General features: G+C 47.4%; 1 protein-coding gene and 34 non-coding genes across 35 annotated transcripts in view; 24 read left to right on the top strand and 11 right to left on the bottom strand.

Annotated features, from left to right (window-relative positions):
• The first annotated feature begins 95 nt into the window (after positions 1-95).
• Trnae-uuc (transfer RNA glutamic acid (anticodon UUC)) lies at positions 96-167 on the top strand. The gene has a single exon. It is a non-coding gene; the product is annotated as a tRNA-Glu (tRNA).
• A 47-nt stretch (positions 168-214) lies between these two features.
• On the bottom strand, positions 215-286 carry Trnad-guc (transfer RNA aspartic acid (anticodon GUC)). The gene has a single exon. It is a non-coding gene; the product is annotated as a tRNA-Asp (tRNA).
• A 262-nt stretch (positions 287-548) lies between these two features.
• Positions 549-621, top strand: Trnar-ccu (transfer RNA arginine (anticodon CCU)). Its single transcript has one exon. It is a non-coding gene; the product is annotated as a tRNA-Arg (tRNA).
• Positions 622-715: 94 nt separating this feature from the next.
• Positions 716-789, top strand: Trnat-agu (transfer RNA threonine (anticodon AGU)). The gene has a single exon. It is a non-coding gene; the product is annotated as a tRNA-Thr (tRNA).
• A 308-nt stretch (positions 790-1,097) lies between these two features.
• On the bottom strand, positions 1,098-1,169 carry Trnad-guc (transfer RNA aspartic acid (anticodon GUC)). Its single transcript has one exon. It is a non-coding gene; the product is annotated as a tRNA-Asp (tRNA).
• Positions 1,170-1,278: 109 nt separating this feature from the next.
• Positions 1,279-1,349, top strand: Trnag-gcc (transfer RNA glycine (anticodon GCC)). The gene has a single exon. It is a non-coding gene; the product is annotated as a tRNA-Gly (tRNA).
• A 143-nt stretch (positions 1,350-1,492) lies between these two features.
• Positions 1,493-1,564, top strand: Trnae-uuc (transfer RNA glutamic acid (anticodon UUC)). The gene has a single exon. It is a non-coding gene; the product is annotated as a tRNA-Glu (tRNA).
• Positions 1,565-1,611: 47 nt separating this feature from the next.
• Trnad-guc (transfer RNA aspartic acid (anticodon GUC)) lies at positions 1,612-1,683 on the bottom strand. The gene has a single exon. It is a non-coding gene; the product is annotated as a tRNA-Asp (tRNA).
• A 262-nt stretch (positions 1,684-1,945) lies between these two features.
• On the top strand, positions 1,946-2,018 carry Trnar-ccu (transfer RNA arginine (anticodon CCU)). Its single transcript has one exon. It is a non-coding gene; the product is annotated as a tRNA-Arg (tRNA).
• Positions 2,019-2,112: 94 nt separating this feature from the next.
• Trnat-agu (transfer RNA threonine (anticodon AGU)) lies at positions 2,113-2,186 on the top strand. The gene has a single exon. It is a non-coding gene; the product is annotated as a tRNA-Thr (tRNA).
• A 308-nt stretch (positions 2,187-2,494) lies between these two features.
• On the bottom strand, positions 2,495-2,566 carry Trnad-guc (transfer RNA aspartic acid (anticodon GUC)). Its single transcript has one exon. It is a non-coding gene; the product is annotated as a tRNA-Asp (tRNA).
• Positions 2,567-2,675: 109 nt separating this feature from the next.
• Positions 2,676-2,746, top strand: Trnag-gcc (transfer RNA glycine (anticodon GCC)). Its single transcript has one exon. It is a non-coding gene; the product is annotated as a tRNA-Gly (tRNA).
• Positions 2,747-2,889: 143 nt separating this feature from the next.
• Positions 2,890-2,961, top strand: Trnae-uuc (transfer RNA glutamic acid (anticodon UUC)). The gene has a single exon. It is a non-coding gene; the product is annotated as a tRNA-Glu (tRNA).
• A 47-nt stretch (positions 2,962-3,008) lies between these two features.
• Positions 3,009-3,080, bottom strand: Trnad-guc (transfer RNA aspartic acid (anticodon GUC)). The gene has a single exon. It is a non-coding gene; the product is annotated as a tRNA-Asp (tRNA).
• Positions 3,081-3,342: 262 nt separating this feature from the next.
• Positions 3,343-3,415, top strand: Trnar-ccu (transfer RNA arginine (anticodon CCU)). Its single transcript has one exon. It is a non-coding gene; the product is annotated as a tRNA-Arg (tRNA).
• Positions 3,416-3,509: 94 nt separating this feature from the next.
• Trnat-agu (transfer RNA threonine (anticodon AGU)) lies at positions 3,510-3,583 on the top strand. The gene has a single exon. It is a non-coding gene; the product is annotated as a tRNA-Thr (tRNA).
• Positions 3,584-3,891: 308 nt separating this feature from the next.
• Positions 3,892-3,963, bottom strand: Trnad-guc (transfer RNA aspartic acid (anticodon GUC)). The gene has a single exon. It is a non-coding gene; the product is annotated as a tRNA-Asp (tRNA).
• Positions 3,964-4,072: 109 nt separating this feature from the next.
• Positions 4,073-4,143, top strand: Trnag-gcc (transfer RNA glycine (anticodon GCC)). Its single transcript has one exon. It is a non-coding gene; the product is annotated as a tRNA-Gly (tRNA).
• A 143-nt stretch (positions 4,144-4,286) lies between these two features.
• Positions 4,287-4,358, top strand: Trnae-uuc (transfer RNA glutamic acid (anticodon UUC)). The gene has a single exon. It is a non-coding gene; the product is annotated as a tRNA-Glu (tRNA).
• A 47-nt stretch (positions 4,359-4,405) lies between these two features.
• Trnad-guc (transfer RNA aspartic acid (anticodon GUC)) lies at positions 4,406-4,477 on the bottom strand. The gene has a single exon. It is a non-coding gene; the product is annotated as a tRNA-Asp (tRNA).
• Positions 4,478-4,739: 262 nt separating this feature from the next.
• Trnar-ccu (transfer RNA arginine (anticodon CCU)) lies at positions 4,740-4,812 on the top strand. The gene has a single exon. It is a non-coding gene; the product is annotated as a tRNA-Arg (tRNA).
• A 94-nt stretch (positions 4,813-4,906) lies between these two features.
• Positions 4,907-4,980, top strand: Trnat-agu (transfer RNA threonine (anticodon AGU)). The gene has a single exon. It is a non-coding gene; the product is annotated as a tRNA-Thr (tRNA).
• A 302-nt stretch (positions 4,981-5,282) lies between these two features.
• Trnad-guc (transfer RNA aspartic acid (anticodon GUC)) lies at positions 5,283-5,354 on the bottom strand. The gene has a single exon. It is a non-coding gene; the product is annotated as a tRNA-Asp (tRNA).
• Positions 5,355-5,463: 109 nt separating this feature from the next.
• On the top strand, positions 5,464-5,534 carry Trnag-gcc (transfer RNA glycine (anticodon GCC)). Its single transcript has one exon. It is a non-coding gene; the product is annotated as a tRNA-Gly (tRNA).
• A 143-nt stretch (positions 5,535-5,677) lies between these two features.
• On the top strand, positions 5,678-5,749 carry Trnae-uuc (transfer RNA glutamic acid (anticodon UUC)). The gene has a single exon. It is a non-coding gene; the product is annotated as a tRNA-Glu (tRNA).
• Positions 5,750-5,796: 47 nt separating this feature from the next.
• Positions 5,797-5,868, bottom strand: Trnad-guc (transfer RNA aspartic acid (anticodon GUC)). The gene has a single exon. It is a non-coding gene; the product is annotated as a tRNA-Asp (tRNA).
• A 262-nt stretch (positions 5,869-6,130) lies between these two features.
• On the top strand, positions 6,131-6,203 carry Trnar-ccu (transfer RNA arginine (anticodon CCU)). The gene has a single exon. It is a non-coding gene; the product is annotated as a tRNA-Arg (tRNA).
• A 94-nt stretch (positions 6,204-6,297) lies between these two features.
• Positions 6,298-6,371, top strand: Trnat-agu (transfer RNA threonine (anticodon AGU)). Its single transcript has one exon. It is a non-coding gene; the product is annotated as a tRNA-Thr (tRNA).
• Positions 6,372-6,665: 294 nt separating this feature from the next.
• Trnad-guc (transfer RNA aspartic acid (anticodon GUC)) lies at positions 6,666-6,737 on the bottom strand. The gene has a single exon. It is a non-coding gene; the product is annotated as a tRNA-Asp (tRNA).
• Positions 6,738-6,846: 109 nt separating this feature from the next.
• Trnag-gcc (transfer RNA glycine (anticodon GCC)) lies at positions 6,847-6,917 on the top strand. Its single transcript has one exon. It is a non-coding gene; the product is annotated as a tRNA-Gly (tRNA).
• Positions 6,918-7,060: 143 nt separating this feature from the next.
• Positions 7,061-7,132, top strand: Trnae-uuc (transfer RNA glutamic acid (anticodon UUC)). Its single transcript has one exon. It is a non-coding gene; the product is annotated as a tRNA-Glu (tRNA).
• Positions 7,133-7,179: 47 nt separating this feature from the next.
• Positions 7,180-7,251, bottom strand: Trnad-guc (transfer RNA aspartic acid (anticodon GUC)). Its single transcript has one exon. It is a non-coding gene; the product is annotated as a tRNA-Asp (tRNA).
• Positions 7,252-7,513: 262 nt separating this feature from the next.
• Trnar-ccu (transfer RNA arginine (anticodon CCU)) lies at positions 7,514-7,586 on the top strand. The gene has a single exon. It is a non-coding gene; the product is annotated as a tRNA-Arg (tRNA).
• A 94-nt stretch (positions 7,587-7,680) lies between these two features.
• Positions 7,681-7,754, top strand: Trnat-agu (transfer RNA threonine (anticodon AGU)). Its single transcript has one exon. It is a non-coding gene; the product is annotated as a tRNA-Thr (tRNA).
• An 8,310-nt stretch (positions 7,755-16,064) lies between these two features.
• LOC126823785 (uncharacterized) overlaps positions 16,065-18,117 on the top strand; it is a 30,470-nt gene continuing 28,417 nt past the window's right edge. The window contains exon 1 of the mRNA XM_050552771.2: positions 16,065-16,212. The gene's annotated coding sequence lies outside the window, so the exon portion shown is untranslated. The remainder of the gene's footprint in view (positions 16,213-18,117) is intronic.

Here is an 18,117-nt window from a genome sequence, read left to right as displayed (position 1 = left end):
AGTGTGTGATGTGTGTTGCCGGGTGCCTTCCACTCTATTGTTGTGGCGTGCGGCAGAAACGGCGACTCGACAGACGTGCGCTGAGGGACCAGGTCTCCGATATGGTCTAGCGGTTAGGATTCCTGGCTTTCACCCAGGCGGCCCGGGTTCGACTCCCGGTATCGGAACAATTGCTTTTTTCCTCGCCGTCACGGGGCCGTCGGGTAAAAGGTGCCTCCCCGGCGGGGAATTGAACCCCGGTCTCCCGCGTGACAGGCGGGGATACTGACCACTATACTACCGAGGAATCCTGGCAGACCGCGTCCCGTTGTCGCGCGCCACTCGCCTTTGCCGCTGCTCCGAGGGTCCCTGGCCAACAGAGACGCGCAGGCGTGCACCGTTCAGTTGCGTGCAGACTTGCAAAACTGATTGGTGTGGACAGGTGTACCAGTGGTCTCCTAGTAGCACGGCGGCAGGCTAGCTACCCTGTGCCGCGTGTACACCGTTCGAACGAGCGCGTCGTCCCTCCGACAGGTCGACCACGGCTATTTTCCCCACCCCAGAAGCCAGCCTCCGTGGCCCAATGGATAAGGCATCGGCCTCCTAAGCCGGGGATTGCGGGTTCGAGTCCCGTCGGAGGTGGTCCCAGGTTTTGCTCCCTCGCTAGCGGTGCCCGACCGTTTCCTCTCATTTATGTATCGGCAGTGTAGATCGCGGCACGCCTGGCCCCGCTGTCGGCGCCATAGCTCAGTTGGTTAGAGCGTCTGTCTAGTAAACAGAAGGTCGAGGGTTCGACTCCCCCTGGTGCCTTCTCGCCGATATTCACGCGGGCGCGTTCGCGCGCCCCTTTTTCCTCGCGCGTCTCGCCGCCGAGTCCCTCCGTCGCTGCCTGTGCGCACGCCGGAGCCCGTTGTCCTTTTAAAGTTTTCTGTTATGCTGGCGTGTTGGTTTTATTGTATTTGTTATTGTGTTTTGTTTTGCCCCGCCCGTGGTCTTCGTCTTTCTGCGTCGCCGCACTTTGTTTTGTTTTGTTTTGTTTTGTTTTGGTACTTCGTTTTATGCCGCTCCTCGCGGTCGCCGGCCGCATAAGGTCAAGCGGGCGTGCGAAAAAGGAAGCCCTCCCCGGCGGGGAATTGAACCCCGGTCTCCCGCGTGACAGGCGGGGATACTGACCACTATACTACCGAGGACTGGTTGACGGCTGGCGTGCCAGGAGTTACTTCGCTCGCTCCTCGCGTCGCCCGCAACGCCATCGGGATATCGAGACCTGTACGGCCGCCGCCAGGGATTGGCCGTCAAGCATCGGTGGTCTAGTGGTAGAATACTCGCCTGCCACGCGGGTGACCCGGGTTCGATTCCCGGTCGATGCACGCTTCTTTTGCATGTCTGCCGGCCAACCGCGTCGAGTCGTGGCTGGCAGTGTGTGATGTGTGTTGCCGGGTGCCTTCCACTCTATTGTTGTGGCGTGCGGCAGAAACGGCGACTCGACAGACGTGCGCTGAGGGACCAGGTCTCCGATATGGTCTAGCGGTTAGGATTCCTGGCTTTCACCCAGGCGGCCCGGGTTCGACTCCCGGTATCGGAACAATTGCTTTTTTCCTCGCCGTCACGGGGCCGTCGGGTAAAAGGTGCCTCCCCGGCGGGGAATTGAACCCCGGTCTCCCGCGTGACAGGCGGGGATACTGACCACTATACTACCGAGGAATCCTGGCAGACCGCGTCCCGTTGTCGCGCGCCACTCGCCTTTGCCGCTGCTCCGAGGGTCCCTGGCCAACAGAGACGCGCAGGCGTGCACCGTTCAGTTGCGTGCAGACTTGCAAAACTGATTGGTGTGGACAGGTGTACCAGTGGTCTCCTAGTAGCACGGCGGCAGGCTAGCTACCCTGTGCCGCGTGTACACCGTTCGAACGAGCGCGTCGTCCCTCCGACAGGTCGACCACGGCTATTTTCCCCACCCCAGAAGCCAGCCTCCGTGGCCCAATGGATAAGGCATCGGCCTCCTAAGCCGGGGATTGCGGGTTCGAGTCCCGTCGGAGGTGGTCCCAGGTTTTGCTCCCTCGCTAGCGGTGCCCGACCGTTTCCTCTCATTTATGTATCGGCAGTGCAGATCGCGGCACGCCTGGCCCCGCTGTCGGCGCCATAGCTCAGTTGGTTAGAGCGTCTGTCTAGTAAACAGAAGGTCGAGGGTTCGACTCCCCCTGGTGCCTTCTCGCCGATATTCACGCGGGCGCGTTCGCGCGCCCCTTTTTCCTCGCGCGTCTCGCCGCCGAGTCCCTCCGTCGCTGCCTGTGCGCACGCCGGAGCCCGTTGTCCTTTTAAAGTTTTCTGTTATGCTGGCGTGTTGGTTTTATTGTATTTGTTATTGTGTTTTGTTTTGCCCCGCCCGTGGTCTTCGTCTTTCTGCGTCGCCGCACTTTGTTTTGTTTTGTTTTGTTTTGTTTTGGTACTTCGTTTTATGCCGCTCCTCGCGGTCGCCGGCCGCATAAGGTCAAGCGGGCGTGCGAAAAAGGAAGCCCTCCCCGGCGGGGAATTGAACCCCGGTCTCCCGCGTGACAGGCGGGGATACTGACCACTATACTACCGAGGACTGGTTGACGGCTGGCGTGCCAGGAGTTACTTCGCTCGCTCCTCGCGTCGCCCGCAACGCCATCGGGATATCGAGACCTGTACGGCCGCCGCCAGGGATTGGCCGTCAAGCATCGGTGGTCTAGTGGTAGAATACTCGCCTGCCACGCGGGTGACCCGGGTTCGATTCCCGGTCGATGCACGCTTCTTTTGCATGTCTGCCGGCCAACCGCGTCGAGTCGTGGCTGGCAGTGTGTGATGTGTGTTGCCGGGTGCCTTCCACTCTATTGTTGTGGCGTGCGGCAGAAACGGCGACTCGACAGACGTGCGCTGAGGGACCAGGTCTCCGATATGGTCTAGCGGTTAGGATTCCTGGCTTTCACCCAGGCGGCCCGGGTTCGACTCCCGGTATCGGAACAATTGCTTTTTTCCTCGCCGTCACGGGGCCGTCGGGTAAAAGGTGCCTCCCCGGCGGGGAATTGAACCCCGGTCTCCCGCGTGACAGGCGGGGATACTGACCACTATACTACCGAGGAATCCTGGCAGACCGCGTCCCGTTGTCGCGCGCCACTCGCCTTTGCCGCTGCTCCGAGGGTCCCTGGCCAACAGAGACGCGCAGGCGTGCACCGTTCAGTTGCGTGCAGACTTGCAAAACTGATTGGTGTGGACAGGTGTACCAGTGGTCTCCTAGTAGCACGGCGGCAGGCTAGCTACCCTGTGCCGCGTGTACACCGTTCGAACGAGCGCGTCGTCCCTCCGACAGGTCGACCACGGCTATTTTCCCCACCCCAGAAGCCAGCCTCCGTGGCCCAATGGATAAGGCATCGGCCTCCTAAGCCGGGGATTGCGGGTTCGAGTCCCGTCGGAGGTGGTCCCAGGTTTTGCTCCCTCGCTAGCGGTGCCCGACCGTTTCCTCTCATTTATGTATCGGCAGTGTAGATCGCGGCACGCCTGGCCCCGCTGTCGGCGCCATAGCTCAGTTGGTTAGAGCGTCTGTCTAGTAAACAGAAGGTCGAGGGTTCGACTCCCCCTGGTGCCTTCTCGCCGATATTCACGCGGGCGCGTTCGCGCGCCCCTTTTTCCTCGCGCGTCTCTCCGCCGAGTCCCTCCGTCGCTGCCTGTGCGCACGCCGGAGCCCGTTGTCCTTTTAAAGTTTTCTGTTATGCTGGCGTGTTGGTTTTATTGTATTTGTTATTGTGTTTTGTTTTGCCCCGCCCGTGGTCTTCGTCTTTCTGCGTCGCCGCACTTTGTTTTGTTTTGTTTTGTTTTGTTTTGGTACTTCGTTTTATGCCGCTCCTCGCGGTCGCCGGCCGCATAAGGTCAAGCGGGCGTGCGAAAAAGGAAGCCCTCCCCGGCGGGGAATTGAACCCCGGTCTCCCGCGTGACAGGCGGGGATACTGACCACTATACTACCGAGGACTGGTTGACGGCTGGCGTGCCAGGAGTTACTTCGCTCGCTCCTCGCGTCGCCCGCAACGCCATCGGGATATCGAGACCTGTACGGCCGCCGCCAGGGATTGGCCGTCAAGCATCGGTGGTCTAGTGGTAGAATACTCGCCTGCCACGCGGGTGACCCGGGTTCGATTCCCGGTCGATGCACGCTTCTTTTGCATGTCTGCCGGCCAACCGCGTCGAGTCGTGGCTGGCAGTGTGTGATGTGTGTTGCCGGGTGCCTTCCACTCTATTGTTGTGGCGTGCGGCAGAAACGGCGACTCGACAGACGTGCGCTGAGGGACCAGGTCTCCGATATGGTCTAGCGGTTAGGATTCCTGGCTTTCACCCAGGCGGCCCGGGTTCGACTCCCGGTATCGGAACAATTGCTTTTTTCCTCGCCGTCACGGGGCCGTCGGGTAAAAGGTGCCTCCCCGGCGGGGAATTGAACCCCGGTCTCCCGCGTGACAGGCGGGGATACTGACCACTATACTACCGAGGAATCCTGGCAGACCGCGTCCCGTTGTCGCGCGCCACTCGCCTTTGCCGCTGCTCCGAGGGTCCCTGGCCAACAGAGACGCGCAGGCGTGCACCGTTCAGTTGCGTGCAGACTTGCAAAACTGATTGGTGTGGACAGGTGTACCAGTGGTCTCCTAGTAGCACGGCGGCAGGCTAGCTACCCTGTGCCGCGTGTACACCGTTCGAACGAGCGCGTCGTCCCTCCGACAGGTCGACCACGGCTATTTTCCCCACCCCAGAAGCCAGCCTCCGTGGCCCAATGGATAAGGCATCGGCCTCCTAAGCCGGGGATTGCGGGTTCGAGTCCCGTCGGAGGTGGTCCCAGGTTTTGCTCCCTCGCTAGCGGTGCCCGACCGTTTCCTCTCATTTATGTATCGGCAGTGTAGATCGCGGCACGCCTGGCCCCGCTGTCGGCGCCATAGCTCAGTTGGTTAGAGCGTCTGTCTAGTAAACAGAAGGTCGAGGGTTCGACTCCCCCTGGTGCCTTCTCGCCGATATTCACGCGGGCGCGTTCGCGCGCCCCTTTTTCCTCGCGCGTCTCGCCGCCGAGTCCCTCCGTCGCTGCCTGTGCGCACGCCGGAGCCCGTTGTCCTTTTAAAGTTTTCTGTTATGCTGGCGTGTTGGTTTTATTGTATTTGTTATTGTGTTTTGTTTTGCCCCGCCCGTGGTCTTCGTCTTTCTGCGTCGCCGCCTTTGTTTTGTTTTGTTTTGTTTTGGTACTTCGTTTTATGCCGCTCCTCGCGGTCGCCGGCCGCATAAGGTTAAGCGGGCGTGCGAAAAAGGAAGCCCTCCCCGGCGGGGAATTGAACCCCGGTCTCCCGCGTGACAGGCGGGGATACTGACCACTATACTACCGAGGACTGGTTGACGGCTGGCGTGCCAGGAGTTACTTCGCTCGCTCCTCGCGTCGCCCGCAACGCCATCGGGATATCGAGACCTGTACGGCCGCCGCCAGGGATTGGCCGTCAAGCATCGGTGGTCTAGTGGTAGAATACTCGCCTGCCACGCGGGTGACCCGGGTTCGATTCCCGGTCGATGCACGCTTCTTTTGCATGTCTGCCGGCCAACCGCGTCGAGTCGTGGCTGGCAGTGTGTGATGTGTGTTGCCGGGTGCCTTCCACTCTATTGTTGTGGCGTGCGGCAGAAACGGCGACTCGACAGACGTGCGCTGAGGGACCAGGTCTCCGATATGGTCTAGCGGTTAGGATTCCTGGCTTTCACCCAGGCGGCCCGGGTTCGACTCCCGGTATCGGAACAATTGCTTTTTTCCTCGCCGTCACGAGGCCGTCGGGTAAAAGGTGCCTCCCCGGCGGGGAATTGAACCCCGGTCTCCCGCGTGACAGGCGGGGATACTGACCACTATACTACCGAGGAATCCTGGCAGACCGCGTCCCGTTGTCGCGCGCCACTCGCCTTTGCCGCTGCTCCGAGGGTCCCTGGCCAACAGAGACGCGCAGGCGTGCACCGTTCAGTTGCGTGCAGACTTGCAAAACTGATTGGTGTGGACAGGTGTACCAGTGGTCTCCTAGTAGCACGGCCGCAGGCTAGCTACCCTGTGCCGCGTGTACACCGTTCGAACGAGCGCGTCGTCCCTCCGACAGGTCGACCACGGCTATTTTCCCCACCCCAGAAGCCAGCCTCCGTGGCCCAATGGATAAGGCATCGGCCTCCTAAGCCGGGGATTGCGGGTTCGAGTCCCGTCGGAGGTGGTCCCAGGTTTTGCTCCCTCGCTAGCGGTGCCCGACCGTTTCCTCTCATTTATGTATCGGCAGTGTAGATCGCGGCACGCCTGGCCCCGCTGTCGGCGCCATAGCTCAGTTGGTTAGAGCGTCTGTCTAGTAAACAGAAGGTCGAGGGTTCGACTCCCCCTGGTGCCTTCTCGCCGATATGCGCGTTCGCGCGCCCCTTTTTCCTCGCGCGTCTCGCCGCCGAGTCCCTCCGTCGCTGCCTGTGCGCACGCCGGAGCCCGTTGTCCTTTTAAAGTTTTCTGTTATGCTGGCGTGTTGGTTTTATTGTATTTGTTATTGTGTTTTGTTTTGCCCCGCCCGTGGTCTTCGTCTTTCTGCGTCGCCGCCTTTGTTTTGTTTTGTTTTGTTTTGGTACTTCGTTTTATGCCGCTCCTCGCGGTCGCCGGCCGCATAAGGTTAAGCGGGCGTGCGAAAAAGGAAGCCCTCCCCGGCGGGGAATTGAACCCCGGTCTCCCGCGTGACAGGCGGGGATACTGACCACTATACTACCGAGGACTGGTTGACGGCTGGCGTGCCAGGAGTTACTTCGCTCGCTCCTCGCGTCGCCCGCAACGCCATCGGGATATCGAGACCTGTACGGCCGCCGCCAGGGATTGGCCGTCAAGCATCGGTGGTCTAGTGGTAGAATACTCGCCTGCCACGCGGGTGACCCGGGTTCGATTCCCGGTCGATGCACGCTTCTTTTGCATGTCTGCCGGCCAACCGCGTCGAGTCGTGGCTGGCAGTGTGTGATGTGTGTTGCCGGGTGCCTTCCACTCTATTGTTGTGGCGTGCGGCAGAAACGGCGACTCGACAGACGTGCGCTGAGGGACCAGGTCTCCGATATGGTCTAGCGGTTAGGATTCCTGGCTTTCACCCAGGCGGCCCGGGTTCGACTCCCGGTATCGGAACAATTGCTTTTTTCCTCGCCGTCACGGGGCCGTCGGGTAAAAGGTGCCTCCCCGGCGGGGAATTGAACCCCGGTCTCCCGCGTGACAGGCGGGGATACTGACCACTATACTACCGAGGAATCCTGGCAGACCGCGTCCCGTTGTCGCGCGCCACTCGCCTTTGCCGCTGCTCCGAGGGTCCCTGGCCAACAGAGACGCGCAGGCGTGCACCGTTCAGTTGCGTGCAGACTTGCAAAACTGATTGGTGTGGACAGGTGTACCAGTGGTCTCCTAGTAGCACGGCGGCAGGCTAGCTACCCTGTGCCGCGTGTACACCGTTCGAACGAGCGCGTCGTCCCTCCGACAGGTCGACCACGGCTATTTTCCCCACCCCAGAAGCCAGCCTCCGTGGCCCAATGGATAAGGCATCGGCCTCCTAAGCCGGGGATTGCGGGTTCGAGTCCCGTCGGAGGTGGTCCCAGGTTTTGCTCCCTCGCTAGCGGTGCCCGACCGTTTCCTCTCATTTATGTATCGGCAGTGTAGATCGCGGCACGCCTGGCCCCGCTGTCGGCGCCATAGCTCAGTTGGTTAGAGCGTCTGTCTAGTAAACAGAAGGTCGAGGGTTCGACTCCCCCTGGTGCCTTCTCGCCGATATGCGCGTTCGCGCGCCCCTTTTTCCTCGCGCGTCTCGCCGCCGAGTCCCTCCGTCGCTGCCTGTGCGCACGCCGGAGCCCGTTGTCCTTTTAAAGTTTTCTGTTATGCTGGCGTGTTGGTTTTATTGTATTTGTTATTGTGTTTTGTTTTGCCCCGCCCGTGGTCTTCGTCTTTCTGCGTCGCCGCCTTTGTTTTGTTTTGTTTTGTTTTGGTACTTCGTTTTATGCCGCTCCTCGCGGTCGCCGGCCGCATAAGGTTAAGCGGGCGTGCGAAAAAGGAAGCCCTCCCCGGCGGGGAATTGAACCCCGGTCTCCCGCGTGACAGGCGGGGATACTTTTTTTTTTTTATTAATATTTTATTCACAGAAAATATATATATACTTTATAATATTTACAATATTTCATAGTTTTTAAACATTCAGTTCATTTTATACATATTCAAAGTAAATATTACTCGAATAAGTGTATACAGGCAAAACTATAATACAGTAATGTACAATATTAAAAACAAGTATTTTTGATTATTTATGATATATATAGGATATGAGTTGAGTATATATAAAAGATTAAAAAAAATAAAAATATATTATTTACAGCTAAAACCCTTGCCTGTCCTTTACACACTTACAAGACATGGTAGTTACAATGGTTTAAGTTCGGCCAGTATCAATGACAAGATATGTTTTCAATTACTAATTATAAACCTTAAAGCTATAATTATTGCAATATTTGATGAATATAGACATAAATGAAGACTATTGTGAGGGAGAGAGTTATAATAAATTATGAATTTGTATATAGTTTCTTATAAACAGGTTTGCAATAGGGCTTTTAATGTGGAGGTTTTGATGTGTTGAATACACAATGTTGATCAGAAAAATATGCTTTAAATTTACAATATAGTCTTTAATACTTCAGGATTTGCTATATTTGGTGACTGTAATACAGAATAAAACTAGTATAGGCAAGAATGTTGTTTATACTTAAGAAGGTTTTGAAAAAATCTTATGAAAAGGTTTACAATAGCAGATTTCAATGTTAAAGTTTGCGAGGACTGGATGATCAAGATTACTATGGTTCGAACAGGTTAATTAGAGCTGGATAGTAAAGGCTTGTAATGCTGACACAGATTGAGTGTTTGTGTTTATTTGACATGTTGAAAAGTGGGTCAACGGCGTGCAGACGGCTTTAGTTCGTCTGCTATTTAAAGGGACATTTTCTTGAAAAATTAAACTAGTAATGAAAGGAGTGAGATCTTTGGCTATACAAATACAAACTAGTCCAGACTAGTCAAGTAATTTTTCCTTTTTAATCTTTATATTGCTTGTTTTCAGATATAACGTTTTAAATCGAACGTTTTCATATGAAAATAAATAGCTTGAACATTAAAAATCTAGGGTGATATTTCCTTTGAATTCGTAAATTATGAATATAGATGGTTGTATGAATTTCTCAACAAAATCTATCTTGTTTTTTATACAATATTGGCTAATTATATACAGATTACTTTTTAACAATCTTTTAAACAGCTTAATTAAATCTATATTGACATAATTACAATCAATAGCTTGTGTACGCCTTTTATATATAGCCATTCTGGCGGTGCTTAAAATAACATTACACAAGTCGTTTGGGTGTGATTGTTGATTTGATTGTATTCCTAATAACATGATGGTTTTAAACGGAGTCTTATTAAAGATAAAGGGGATGATCTCTTGTAGCATGTCTTTGATCATGCGATTAAAATAAGACAGTTTTTGACAGGATATGAATAGATGATCTAGATCTTCAATTTCCTCTTGGCATACCGGACAGAGGTCAGATTGGACTGTTTTGATTTTATAAAGCTTAGACATAGTCCACAGTACATTATGTGCTATTTTAAAGTCAAGTTGTCGTGTAGCTGGATCTTTAAAATTAAGAAATACATTTATCCAGACAGCTTTCCAGTTAACAGTATTACATGTGTAATTATTCCAGAAACCCATACAGGCTGGTTCTTTGCTGTTAATATCTCTTAATATACAATAAATGGATTTAGATGTAAGGTCCTTAATCGGGATTAGCTTGGATTCTGTAATTATTTTTACATTATGATTGTACTGATTGATGTCGGATTCTTTATTAATTATATTCAAGCATAGACTTGGTAAGGACTCGCAGATTAAATGATACATGGTGTGGATATGTTTAAGATCGACAGATTCGTCTACACATAAAACTAGGTCTACCACGTGTCTTTCTGGTAGCAAGCCTGGGATAGCACAATAACAGATATCTGCGACCTTGGTGATACCACATTTAATAAGAGATTTGGAGAAGAGCATTTTGTTTTCGTACATAAGGTTGGGATTATGGAACAGTGGTTGCCTCATGACGTCATTATATGTTTCTGGTTGTGCACGACACCCACGATTTATCTCGTCCCACGCTTTAAGCATTGTACAATAGAAACTAGGGAGACATTGTAGGCCTGTGGGGGTAAAGGACATATTAAGTAGTATATCAGTCGGTATCTGCATATCTAGATATTTACTTAGAAAGAATGACATAAGATGTTTCCATGGAGCTATAATGGTAGGATCCAGGTATTTTTTCAGCCATACAAGCCGAAAACTATTTTGTCTTAATTGGATATTGGTTAAATTCAGGCCTCCATTACAATTCGGAGAAACTGCAGTAGTTGCCTTAATTAGTGGTGGTTTACCGAACCACAAAAATTCTTTGATGTACAAGTTGACCCGCGTTAAAGCCCACTCTGGAATATCCACGATTCTTATAAGGTACCATAAGATGGATAGGCAGAGGGTGTTTACGATAATGGCCTTGCCTACTAAGGTTAACTTTCTCTGCTTCCACATGTTTAATATATTTTGTATCTTAGTTACTTTATTATTCCAGTTACGTTGTTCAGCATAGGCTTTATCGGGGCCGAGATGTACACCAAGGATCTCAATAGAATGTCTAACTACACTAACATCTACAGGTAAGTATAAGGATATCTGTTTCGCAGAACCTATGGGTAATAGTTCGGATTTTTCGACATTGATACGTGCCCCTGATGCTTTGAAATATACATTTACTGTTTTAAAAACTTCACATACAGAGTCTTTATCGGCTAATGTTAAGGAACAGTCGTCCGCGTGCTGGAATAGAATCGCTTGGTCATCGGAGTTCGGGATATCAATGCCTTTAATTAGGGGATTAGAATGGATCAGGGCGCTAAGTGGTTCTGCTGACAACACGTACAAGAGTGCTGAGATTGGGCATCCTTGTCGTACTGATCGTTTAATTGGGAATGATGAAGACACGTGCCCGTTAATCTTGACACAGCTATTAATTCCACCATACAGTGTTTTTACATGCCTTATAAATACATCTCCAAAACCAAAGTGCTTAAGTAATACAAAAAGGTAGTCGTGCGAGACCCTGTCGAAGGCCTTAAGTGCATCTAATTTAAGAATATAGCAGGGTTTCTCCTCCGCTTCAACATAATCTATAATGTCTCTAATCGTGGCTATATTATTTATGATATCTCTACCTGGAATACAACAAGTTTGGTTAGGGGAAATTAAGCTTTCTATAACATTTTTAAGTCGTAGGGCTAGTGTTCGAGCATAAATTTTATAATCGACATTGAGTAAGCTGATAGGGCGCCAATTTTTAAGCTCTCTTCTGTCTCCTTTTTTCTTGTAGAAAAGTGATATAACCCCTCGCTTCATTGATTTGGAAAGTTCCTGGTTTAATTGAACATGCTTGAGGACATAGTGTAGAATAGGGCCTATTTTGTCCCAGAACTTGAGATAAAACTCTACTGTTAATCCGTCGCAGCCGGGTGACTTTTTGGTTTTCATCCCTTTCAGGCAACTATGCAGTTCAGCGAGGGTTATATCGTTATCGCATGATTCAGAGGCCCGGACGGACAGTTTGGTATTGATTTTATCTAATACAACATTTTGATCGCAATTTCTTAGAGGTTCGTTTTTATAGAGCGTTTCGTAAAATAGTTTGCACTCATGTACTATATCTATTGTTTCTTTAAGTATGCTACCATCAGAACTTATTAGATTTTTTATACAATTGTTTTCCTGGTTTCGTTTCTCGAGATTGAGAAAATATGATGTACAACGATCGTATTCTGTGGCGTCCATACATTTTGAGCGTAAGATAGCCCCCTCACATTTATTTAGTTCGTGGATCTGTAATTCACTTTGTAATTCGGATATTAGGTCATGGTTACCGTGTCCATTTTTCGCAATTTTTCCTCTCTCTAACTCGAGGCGTCTTTGAATATTCCAAAAATTCGATTTTTCTTTATTTCGTTTCGCTATAGAATATGTTTTTGAAGCTTGTTTTATTTTGTATTTGAGATTATCCCACCAGATTAGTGGATCTGCACAGTATAGATCGTTGTTTAATTGTTCAGATATAAGGTTTTGTACTATTTGTATATATTGTTGATCAAGTAAAAGTTTGTTGTTTAGAATCCAGAGTCCGGGTCCACGTTCGAAGTTATCAAAATTTGTTATTGCACATACCATACTATAGAACATTAGCACGAAGTGATCTATTCGCAAGAATATAATCGAGTCTGCTCATTTTATTCGTGTTCTGTACGTTCTGGATACGGGTAAAAACAATTTTGTCCGGGTGTTTGTCCCTCCATATGTCTACCAGATCATTATCCTCGATTAATTGATTAAAGCTTTTAGAGCCTATAGCGTTTGTGTACATATTCTGGCATCTCTCTTTATTCTTATCCAACACTTCATTAAAGTCTCCACACAAAAAGAGTTCCCTCGTCGCGTCGAGGTACGAGGGTATATTAATTTTGAAAAAATCCACCCTTTCCTTATAGTCGTTAGGAGCGTAAATTGATAGGATAGACAGTTTTTTTTTCAAAGATATCGAGGTCTACTCTTACAATTCTACCCTCGTCATCATTGGCAGAATGAACCACACAAGTTTTAAATTTTTTATTTAAAAAAATCGCTACGCCGCGCGCGCCATTTATTGTTAAAGTTACTACAAAAGACAGGGTCGTCCCATAGGTTTTTAGCGTAATTAATAATATCGTCGTCGAAGAATGTCTCTTGTAGACATGCTATATCACAGTTTAATTCTTTTATGTAGGTAATAATGTTCAATAGTTTTTGACTATCCCGCAGGCCATTAGTGTTCCATGAGATGATTTTGGGCATTGAGTGGTGTATATATAATGGTGGTCTTTATGTTAGATGATCGATTCTTGACCGTAGCGATTTGATACTGGTATACCTTTATATTTTTTTATCGTATTGAGGTTTCGTTGATTCGTCGGCTGAGGACGATATTTGTCGTTTTTTATCTCCATTGCGGGAGTCTGATTGATTTTTCAGTTTATTGGCTCGTTCAAGGCGATTAGCCGTTATTTCATTGACCGTATTTTTCTCTGGCTTTAATTTATTCAATTGTGTATTGTATCTAAGTCTTGAGCTCCTATTTTGATTAGCCATGTATTTTTGTTACTGGGGCGAGTCCCCTTCGCCGTCGGCTTCGTACCTATATTCAGATTGGCTTTTAACCCCTTCACTTGGCATTTCAGGATCGCAACCCGCGTTATCAATGTGTTTTAATTCAGTTGTGTTAACTTGATTGTTTATACAAGTGTTGAGAGGCTCGTTCGTCTTAGTCGCGTCAGTATTTGTAATATTATGACCTTCGACCTCTTCTATTGTTTCACTAACTATGCTACTCTGATCTGTGTTCACTGGGCAGTTACAACAATACTGATTACAATGTACACACTGTGATTCAGTACAGAATCGTTTTGTGTGGCCGATTTTATTACACTTAAAACAAGTATATTCAGGACATTTTTTAATGTCATGCCCACTTTTTAGACAGTTAAAGCATACGCGTGTTTGATCATTATGCTTTACATAGAATGATCTTCCATCGAATCGGGTGGCATACGGAAGGCTTGTGACTTCAGGGGGAAATTTTACTCGGAGATAGCGAGTGCCATCGGCTATTTTCCTTTCGCCGTGATCGTAGAAACGTTGTCTTATCTCGCTTATTGGAGTGACATTCCATGATTTAAATTATCAAAAATATCTTCATCTGACACATAATGAGGTATATTCATAAATGACACTATTAGAACTTTATAGCCGATCAGCATTACTGACAGTTGAATATCATTCATAAGAACTCCTTCTTTCACTAATTTGTCTAATTCTTCTTGATTACTAAGTGTAACTTCGTAGTATCCGTTCATTGGAACACATGCAATTACTGAGCAATAACCACTCACCTTTTCGATCGCATCTATGAAATCGCCTATAACAAATTTCTCTGAAGAAACGATTTTAATAGTACATTCTTTTAGACGTTTAAAGTTCATTATCGATGTATTATCATTATCAGCCATGATTAACTAACCTAAACATTAGATGTTAATATATACTTCAGTTGCTAGTTGGCTGTTATAAACACACGGTGAGCAGAGCAGCTCGGAAAGACGTCTTCACACCTCGAGCTCACCAGTCGAATCGCGAGTATTCTACCACTAGACCACCGATGCTTGACGGCCAATCCCTGGCGGCGGCCGTACAGGTCTCGATATCCCGATGGCGTTGCAGGGCGACGCGAGGAGCGAGCGAAGTAACTCCTGGCACGCCAGCCGTCAACCAGGAACAACAAAATCATAAGCCATTTTGTGTATGTGATTAAATTTTTAAAAACTGTTGGACCCTTACACAAATTTGGAGTTATTTTGTCTCGTGATCTGATACCATGCGGGGGATTGGATGGCTGAATGGTTAGCGTGCGCGCGCTGTATCATAAAGTCGACTGGCGTGGTTTCGAATCCCCGGTTGTACGTGACAAGGAGTAGGGTCGCCTGTCCAACCTCGCGGGTTTTCTCCGGGTCCTCCGGTTTCCTCCCACTGCTAAAGACCCCTCTGATATCATGCATTGTGGATTATATGTACATGTAGCTTATTTTGTAGTTCTGTGTTAAGACCCGAACAAGAATGGGAGGTTGGATGGCTGAATGGTTAGCACGTGCGCGCTGTATCATAAAGTCTGTTATTGAGTCGTCTGGCGTGGTTTCGAATCCCCGGTTGTACGTGACAAGGAGTAGGGTCGCCTGTCCAACCTCGTGGGTTTTCTCTGGGTCCTCCGGTTTCCTCATACTGCTAAAGACCCCTACGCGCAAGCGAATTATGGAAATAAAACTGAACCATATGTTAGTCCCGAAATGACCTAGTTTGTGTCTAGTGGACGTTAAACCCCATTTCTCTCTCTCCACACAAGAATAGTGTTAGTGACATTGAACGGGAGCTTTTGTTGGCAACTTTATAGTGGCTTTTGTCAACGATGTCTTGTTTCTTAACAATAATGTAAAACCTAGAATGGACCTTTTTGATTATATTATTGACGATAAATTCTCTCGACAGTTTATTGTCAATATTAAGGCCAAGATTTTTGACACGACTTGTATGAAAGTTACTGACTATAGTCAGTCTTACCTAAATGAAAATGAAATGAAATGAAATGGAGTTTAACGTCCTACTGTTCTGCTCCGAACTGGGCTAATGAAAACGGGCATACGCCATACAGTGTGCTATGAGGAAAATTTTGCCCGGACAGCGGCACTACGACCTACTCTTATATCAAATTCCAACTATCAAGGGATCTTTTACGAGCACGCCAATGTGTACACGGGACCTCGGTTTTTCGTCCCATCCGAACGACTAGACAGTTGTCCTTGTCATGCCCTCAGTTCTGACAAGGGGAATCACGCCGGAAAATCTGGATGAACTTTCTCGGCCAATGCAGGAATCGAACACCCGACCTCCAGGATAGCGAGCCAGTGTGACCCCTTACCTAAATGGAGAAACATATTATGAGAAGTGGTTTCATGATTTTTATGTGAATAATATAAATTCACACTGTGATCGGCATAAAGTATGAGATTACAGGCAGCAGCATGCTTATAACACGGGAACATACTACCCTGAGGGACACCGCATGTGACTTTTGATGGATAGGAAACTGTGTTGCCCACCGTTAAAACCTGTTGTGTATCAAATATACAATAATTGCGAGTAAAGAAATAAACGACAAAGGACACCTACCCGGATCTTTAATGAATAAATTATTAAACCGTAATATGTTGCATTATAAATAATCTTGTGTCAGGTTACACAACGTCAAAAATAGAAATTGCACCTTTGTTTTATTTTTAAAAATATCCATTATTAACGTCTGAATAGATGATTGTATGGTTGGTTTGTTGGCTGGTGTATTGACTATATAACGCAGCTTGGTTTATTTCAATTGGGTCACGTTAAACGCCTTTTCATTTTATTTTATTTCAGTTGGGACGCCATGACTTTATAACGTAGTAGATGCGTGCCCACGTTTGAGTTATTCTGGCGTGATCTTATGTAATTAATTCAGGTAAGACTGTATTTTATTTTAAATATCTCCATGGTGACTAAAAGTTACCAATCTAGCCGAGCGAACTATTATATATTACCCAAAAACAGCAGGGCAATCTACCATATATTATGGACAATCTACCATATATTACCCCCAAACAGCAGGACAACCTACCATATACTACTCAAAAACAGCAGGGCAATCTACCATATATTACCCCAAAAAAGCTGGACAATCTACCATATATAACCCTAAAATAGCAGGACAACCTACCATATACTACTCAAAAACAGCAGTACAATCTACCACATATTACCCCAAAACAGCGGGACAATCTACACATATTACCCAAAAACAGCAGGACAATCTACAATATATTACCCAAACATAACAGGACGATAAATCATATACTGTTCAAAAACAGCAGAATGGACTACCATATATTACCCAAACCCAGCAGGATGATCGATATTATACTACCCAATACCACCCAATACTAACTAAATATTACCAAATAGTATCGCACACCAGCCCAGACGATAATAAACAGTTGAGTTAATTTGTGGAATTAGCAAATCTTTTGCGATAAACAGGACACGCATTATCTTTATAGTATCAGTACCCGGTAGGTCATGAAAGCAAGACATCCCCAGGAAAGTAAATTAATGTATATAGTTCCAATAATTAAAACAAATTCTCCAATGAAATACGTTATTAATACATTTAAACATACATTATGCAAGAGCTAAATCTGCTTATTTTAGATCTTTCTTTAGGCCTGAAATGTTATCTAAATTGTTAATTAGACATTAATTAAAATTAACTTATCCATACCATAATCAACTCGTGTTATTGACACTCGCGTTGGACACACCCGATACTGATGTATAGACTGTGTACAGACTCTAAACCTTCTCGTAATGTCTTGGAATTGTGATGAATTAATCACTAAGGTGTCAACATACTGTTCACAAAAAATTGCTTTGATCCATTTAGTAAGTCGTTATCTAAAATGATTTGATTAAAGTGCCTCTCTGATTTTGAAAGCGTACTGACGTTTTTTTTTTTGCTGTTTAGTATATATTATATTATATTTACCGTATAACAACCATCAGTATCTCACGAAGGCATTGCCAGAAATTATTTATGATTTGTTTTCATAATGTTTAAAATCATGTCTATAATGTAACTAAAGTACATTACAATTCCTTGTTCTTATCAGCACATTAATTGTGTTAAAGGACAATTTAGTGTTCACTAATATTAAAGATACATTATGGGAGATTAGATAAAGAGCTGGCAGTTCTCACTATAATAGTTAAAAACTAGATAATGTAGAGGGAATTTTCTGTAAATTTCAGCCCAATTGATCCACTCGGAACCGAGCTTTTAGCGATTGAATTTTCGGCCTAGCCCCGATCATCATTAATAAAGTCGGAACGATAAAAACCAGCGGCTGCCAGGCAGGATACGCCCACATTTTCGAGAGATGGATAGAGAACAAGCTAACAAGAAAGTGATTTTTCCTACAATCAAGGGCCATTTTGTCTGTCAATTTTGGGCCGATTTTCGAACTCAGTCATCCTTAGGGTGTAACGGTGATATAATAGAACGTTTTTTTTTAAATCGGATAAAAATTATGACTTCTATAGGGTCCACAAGCTAAAAACGTGATTTTTCGTACAATCAGGGGCCATAATTCAGGAAGTTACGGTCCGATATGCACGAACATCGAAAGGAACCGAGATCTTTGGGTTATATACTTACATTTCAAGTTTCAACAAAATCGGATAAAAATTGTGACCCCTATAGGATCCACAACCTTGATATACCATATTCTTACGCTATTTGGGAACGAACGGCGGCCATTTTGTCTGTCAATTTTGGGTCGATTTTCACGAAATTCGAACTCAGCCATCCTTA

Source organism: Patella vulgata, chromosome 1 (genome assembly GCF_932274485.2).
Source record: "Patella vulgata chromosome 1, xgPatVulg1.2, whole genome shotgun sequence".
NCBI classification, from domain to species: Eukaryota; Metazoa; Mollusca; class Gastropoda; family Patellidae; genus Patella; species Patella vulgata.
Note: the sequence above shows the minus strand (reverse complement) of the source record. Positions and strands in the feature narration are given on the sequence as shown.